The following is a 7500-nucleotide window of genomic DNA, read 5'->3' as shown; positions in this document are numbered from 1 at the left end:
TTTGTTTGATTCGCAATTCCATTTGTGAACAGGACAGTGGTGCTATGTCCGAATTCGAACCACTTCCTTGACCAATACTTAAAGCAGAATAAATAAATAAAAAGCTGTCAGGACCGATTCACTAACTATGTCTTCAGTATCACGGCACGAGATCGGGTTAGAACTGATAGCTGTCAAGGTCTCAGCTTCAGATGATTACGTTCCAGCATAAAACAATTTCAATAAAAAACGACAAGTGCGTGACACAAATACATAATTTTCAGTAAAAAAATATCAGATAATTACCCTACAGAGAAGAAACAATTTCAAATCCCAGCTTGGAACACTGGCAAAACAAGCTCTAGGAATTTATCAGCCTGACTATAAGAAAATGACAGCCTGCAATTTTGACAAACTTGCTCAGAATTTCAATGACGTTCCCGGATTTTAGCAGCCAAGGCGGTCGCTAAGTTTCTCTTCTGCCCGGCTTTTCAGAGGCAGAGGAGAAATACATCGCCAGCTGGTTTGTTGGGCCTATGTTGGTCATGTTGCTATGCTGGCTAGTTGTAAAGATGAGTTCCTTTTTTAATATATCTTTATCAACAATTAGTATACCATCATTTATGCAAGTAATATTTTATTATGAATTTGTATTAGCATAAACTCTCAAGCACTCACCTGTTATCAGTGATTTCAGTTTTGTACCTCAGCATATTAACATAAATACTTATGTGTGTGTATGCATGCAATTGTATCTATACGTGTCGATCTATCTGTCTATCTAAGGCTATATTTGTATCTGTCTATTTTCCTCTCTCCTTACACACGCAGACATGCATAGACCTCAGTTTTCAACTATCTCGGAAGTTTTAAGAAGATATATTTATTCAGACAATGTATAGACCCCCTCGCATAAAACAAAGACAATGAAAAACAAACAAAACCGAGTAGAGGTTTCAATTCGTACGATGTCGAAGAGATGATAATGATGATAATGATAACAATAATGATACCAATGATGATAATATTGATGATAATAATGATAACAATAATAATAATAGTAATAGTATTAGTAAGGAAAATAATGATCACAGTGATAAACACAATAAGGATAATGATGATAATAATGATAATGATGGTAACATGATAATACTACTAATGATAATCATAATCATGATAATAATAAAAATGATGATAATGATGATATTGATAATAACAAGAGTACCAATCTTAATGATAACATTAATAATGATAACACCAGCAACAGTACTGGCAACGATGATAACAACAATAATGAAAATGTTAAGGAGAACAATAATGATGATCATGATGATAATGATAATAATGATAATAAGAATGATAACAAAATTATATCATGATGAAAATGACAATAGTAATTATACAGAAAATTATTATAATAATGGTTGTAATATCAATAAAGATTATGAAAATCATATTCATACTGCTACTAATAATAATAATAGGAGTAATAATGATGATAATAATAACAATAATGATAATAGTAATGATGATGATGATAATTATGATTATGATAATAATAGCAAAAATAATAACAATGCAACAGGTCGTCAATCCCTCTTTCTGTCTCTGGCTCTCTATCTATACGAAGCCCAATGCCATTCACAAATATCCCTTGAGATTTATCGACTCTTGCGAAAAAAGCTCACCTGTTCAATACGCCCATGACTCACAAAAGCAAATGGATATTTCGATATGATTGATCTCCCATTGAATCCGCATAAAGCAGTTTATTTTTAAAGGCAGACAACAAATCGTTGCTTCAGTCTTTATCATTCGAGGGCTGGTAAATCATACAGAGATTTCACATGGACGGATGTATTTGAGACTCGCATTGAAATTTAAAAAAATGCATTGTGTACATTGATAAACCAAAACGCATAAAAGTTAGAATCCTTACTGAAAGCAGCTTTGCTGTTGCTCATTCTTTAGCTATGAGCAGGATTAACTCGTCCAATCCGGGGTATATATTTGCTGTTTTGATTCACAAGTCGGGCACAAGTTTATTTTTTATTCATTTATTTTTTTCAAATCTCAGAACGAGAGAGCGGCACATGATATACCGAAGTCTTTTGAACTCTCTTTTATTCACTCGTTACGAGATTAGTCTCTTTTGTGTTTTACTGTATCATGTGGCTTATATGTGCCATATGACTGGCTTTCTGAATATTGTAATCAACTAAAATTGCTAAAAAAATATTAGTTTTATGCGAGGACAGAAAATCAACTTTATTTTTTCCACTTTCGCAAACAAATACCAAAGTAAGAGAGAAAAGGAGACGGGGAATAGTCAGGGCCATCTTCCTCTCCTCATTCTGCCAAAACATCCTGCACCGCCGATACTCTAGAGCAGGAAGTCGGCATCTTGTTGCATGCCATAGCTCTCTGAGGCTAGAGCTTGGTAGGGGCCGTGGATGGGCGTCTTCCCTGCTGGTGCTTGGCGAGAGTGGTGCCATCTATGTTTGGAGTTTTAACAAATCTAATTTGGTAAATATTAAGATCATTTTAATAATTATAATGATGATTTCCATCCTCAGCTACAAATGTAACTATTACTGTTAATATGATTGTTAAGACAATAATAGAAAACACAAAAAAAAAAAAAAAAAAAAATTCGGCCTATTCCTGTCACCCGAATCTAGGCAGTTTCTTACTATTGACACGTTCACATCACCCGTGTGCAACCGGTTAAATACCGTTTAAATATATGGAAAATATAAATTCAACTGCCTTATTCCTCAAGTACTGGAATGGTTGAAAACAAAATGCACACTAATTATGACAACTGAAAACTCATTTATAGATTAACACAGGGATATAATACCTCCACAAACAATAGGCTACACAACAGGTGTTTAGCCAAGACAGGTTAACCTTTTGTATACCAAGTAATTTCAAATTAAGATGTAAAGAACATATAAATTATCAACGATATCAAGCATATACATAAAAGGCTAAAACATGTATCATAATTTATTTTAAGATTGAAGTCTTTAACATACTACCTCGGGTTATTGCGCTATGTAGCCTGGTTACAATTCATGTAAAAGAATAACCATTGTAACTATTAGAATAAAGCAATGGTTCTTACTTCAAAGGGCGTAACTAGGAGACATCACGCATTCGGCTTAGTTATGATGTTGAACTTTATTCTCTTTCAGGAATGTATAATCATAATACGATACTAGATTCGGTTTTACGTATTTACGGTATGGAGGTTCGGTATATATGTGTCTGCGTGTATGCTCGCATAATAACATCTTTTCGACTGTTTGAAGATTTGAGTTAGATGTAGGAGGGCGGCATGAGGTTTGAGGGTGGAGAGGGAGTGAAGACAAAGACTTACTGATGTAGGGGGCGGGGTGATAAAATGGTTAAAAGTCACGGGCCTACAATATACCCCTTACTTCCCTCTCTTTCTCTCCTCCCCCCCCCATCTCTCTCTCTCTCTCGCTCTATCAGTCGTGTTGTATCACTCGTAGGTGTAGGGCGTGTTTCTAGTGCTGTCCTCAATCGAGAAAGATTCCCCGAATCCTGCGTTTACCCGCCCCCTCTTAGTCCTTTGACAGACAGCGGGCGAGGTCCCCTTTGGCCCTCCAGCAAATTTCACGCATCTCTTGCGTATGATTTTTGATTTTCAAGGCTTTGTGATTATATTGCATAGTGCCCTAGCGTATTCGCTGGCGACCACAGCGAAACTCTAAATTGCTTCGACATCAGGCGGGCTGACATCAGGTCGCCAGGTGTCAACATAGTTGCCACATCAGTGTCCCTGGATTCTGACTCGGCAACTGACAAAACGGAACTCCAATGAAGGAGGATGGGACGGGCAGCAAGCTACCCAGAAAGAATGAAAACTCCAGTGACGCGGAAAGCGAATTTGAAAGAGAGGAAAAAAGACTGAAGGACGACGATAAGGAAGTCAACAAGACAACTCTCGTGGATGAGGTTAGTGGCAGTGGGAAGGGCAGGAGAAGGCTGTTATTCCCAGAATCTTGCGAAATGTCCTTCATGAAAAAGCTAAAGTGGGCAATGGAACTTGATAAAGGACATAGCCATTTTGAGCCGCTGCTAAAGGTGACGAAGGGAAGACCGTATCTTACGGTACAGAATGAAGAAGCGGAGCAGTTCCTGACATCTCAGGGATATAAGGGGACAGTGCTGCTTGTCCCGCAGAAAGGGGTAAAAATGACGAAGGTCATTATATTTCAGTGCCCCTTAGAATTGGACCCAGAATTTCTGCTCTGCGACGAGAGGATTGTTTGGGTGAAAAGGCACGCGTCACGAGGCGAGGACCGATGCCAGCTGGTTGCCCTCATGAAAGGAGAAGCCCCGGAGAAGGTCTTCATACCTGGGGCGTACAGGAGGGGTACAGGAGGGTGGCGCCGTATGTGGAGTCAACAGTCCTGTGTCTCAAGTGCAGCAGATGGGGACATGAGTCGTGGACCTGTCAGCAGGACGCCAGATGCAGATTCTGCAGCAGGAAGAATGACTCCAGGATTTGCATAGAAAAGATAGACAAAAGAGAGAGGATGAGCATTTGCTGCTGCAATTGCGGAGGCTTGCACAATGCTGGGGCTCGATCATGCAAGGCGAGGCCAAGGGTGGAACCTAATTCCACGGTTTTCCCTAAAGAAACCGAGGAAAAGGCAAGAGGACTGACCACCAGACGACCTGAGCAGGAGAGTATTCCTATAACCACTCCCCAATGCTTGGTTGCAAGGCCCTGCAACTCCAGGAAAAAGACGGGAATGCCATGAACGGACAAATCAACAGCCAGACGAGAGAGGATATTGCAGCCCAGGAAATGACGAGGAACAGTGATGCAGATTCTCCGGTAAAAGAGATATCTGCGATTGCTGGAATGTTGCATACATTAATGAAGAGTATGGATGCAATTGAAAAAAATGCGATAGTGATGGATAGTGGTGTAGCAGACAACAAAAAGGGAGTGGAGGCTGAGGAAGAAACTCCCGCACAAGAAACCTCACAGAAAGACAACAATGATTTGGTGGTTAAGAAAAACACAGAAAGCAAAATTACGATTAAGTCAAAGAAATAAAAATAATACCGAGTGTAGTGGAAGGAACAACATCAGCGACCTTCAGGTCATTGTTACTTAAGTGCAAAGACGCTGAAAAGGATAAGCTTCTGAGAAAGTGGGAGTTAGTTCAAGAAGAGTGGGCAAACGTCCAGGAACCGTTTGCCAAATACAAGGAAACCATCAAGGTCTGATGGAGTGTGATAATATTAAGATAATGTGGAATGTGAGTAGTTTACTTAGTAGAGTAACAGACGTCCACTATTTCGTGTTGAAAAATGACATAGGCGTAATTTATCTCCAGGAAACTAGGGACATAAAAGGTAACACTCTTAAACTCAAGAGACCGAACACTGGGAATGTCTACTTACGTTAAAAGTGCAATACCTTCTGAACTGCTAGAGATGCCGTGTAGAAGTAAAGGTATTGAAAGTGTATGTGTGAAGCTGTATATTGCAAATTTATACATCTCTGGGAGATGCTTTGATCTCAGATACCTACCAGATTGCTTGTACTCTGACTCGACTCTGATAATGGGTGACTTTAATGCTAGGCACCTGCAATTAGAGGAAATGGGTAAAATCAATGATAACGGTATCAGATTTTACCAATTTCTCAAAGATAGGCCTGAGGCATGTTTGCTGGGTAGTAAAGAGGCGACACACATCAAGGGTGGACGACTTGATTACGCCTTGATTACGACTTGATTACGCCTGTCTGCTTGGCGGTCAGGGGAGTCAAGGAGAATGTGAAGTAGTAAGTGAAATACTTAGTGATCATTTCGCATTGTATATTAAGTTAGCTTTAGGTAAAAAAAAACAAATTAGATTCAAAAGAAAAAGGTTTGCCTTAGACACAAGCGACAGAGAACTGTTTATTTACAATATAGAGGGCTGGCACAGATATTACACACCTGTAAGTTTAGATAGGTTCAGCGAGAATTTGTTAAGTGCGATAGACCGATGTTTACCTACAAAGGCTAAGTCACACAGAAAAGAGAAGAAACACGGAAAAAAAAAACAGATACTGCAGTGATAAGACACTTAAAGGGTGGACACAAATGTTAAGGATGGCACACAGGGAGTGGGCTAAAAGAGGCAGGCGGGAAGAAGATAAGGATATGATATGTGTGGGGAGAAAAGAAGGGAAGTAAGAGAAAAAAAAATATTAAGGAAAGTAAAAGTCTCAAAGACATGTGGTATCGTGTAAACAAGGTAAGGGGAAAAACAAATAAACTCATCGGTCACCCACACCCAGAGAAGGATGCAAACAAATATATTGAGAAATGGGCAAAAGCATCTTCTCTGGTTTCAGTACCACAAAGCACTCGTGACGCTTTGTTTGCATGGGAAGCCGAAAGAAAGGGACATTAACAGTACTACAGTATTTTCTCAGCCAATAACTACACACGAACTTCTAAATGCTTTTAAAAGAGGGAAAAGCACTTCACCAGGGGAAGAAGGAGTGACATGTGATATTCTCAACTTATTAGCAAGCATGACGAACAGCCCTCTAATAGACCTATTCAATATGAGCTACGCTGAGGGTAGAATAACAAAGACCTGGAAGAAAGCTATTATAATACCTATTCCAAAATCACCTGGGGGTTACAAACCTGTATCTCTGACTTCCTGTATATGCAAAATGATGGAACGAATATTATTAAATAGACTAATGTACATGATTGAAGATAAACTGTCTTGCAATTTGTACGGTTTTATGAAGGGAAAAGGATCATCAGACTGTGTAATTCAGTGTTTATCCAATGATGCAGAAAAGTGTAGAGTTTTTATCGACTTACAAGGAGATTTTGACAAAGCTAATGGGGAAGTGATTCTATATGAATTGACAAGATTAGGTGTAACAGGAAAGTTGCTGAGATGAATTGTGACCATCTGACAGACAGGAAAGCTTGCGTATGGTTTCAAGGCTGTTTTTCAGAAGAGAAAAGTTTTGAGCTGGGCACTCCATAGGGGGTGTTTTAAGCCCAATGCTCTTTAATGTACTAATGAACGGAATAGCTTCAGAGGGATATCCTAAGGGCGTTCAGCCAATCATGTATGCAGATGATATATTGATACGAGGGACCACTTAACGCCATTTACAAACAACGCTCAAACATTGGGACTAGTCAAAAATGAAGAAAAGACGAAGTTTCAGAGAAAACAAAGAGGTAACGTACCCTAAACAACAAAACAGTGGAGAAGGTGTCAACATATGAATATCTGGGTATGTACATTGGCTTCACTGCTTCAAGCAAGTATGCTGATGTATATGACGCACTGACGCAGCGCAAGGCTCGACTGCGGCCGCTCAGGGCACTTGCTTGTCGCGGGATCGGAGCCGGGGTGCCTCTGCTGAAGCTCGTCTACAATAGTACAGTAAGAGCACTGGTGGATTATGCAGCACCAGCACTTTCTATAGCTTGTCAGGGGAGGCTC

The sequence above is a fragment of the Penaeus japonicus genome, unplaced genomic scaffold (assembly GCF_977035675.1).
Source record: "Penaeus japonicus unplaced genomic scaffold, GWHDUDI00000001_assembly GWHDUDI00000025, whole genome shotgun sequence".
NCBI lineage: Eukaryota > Metazoa > Arthropoda > Malacostraca > Decapoda > Penaeidae > Penaeus > Penaeus japonicus.
Note: the sequence above shows the minus strand (reverse complement) of the source record.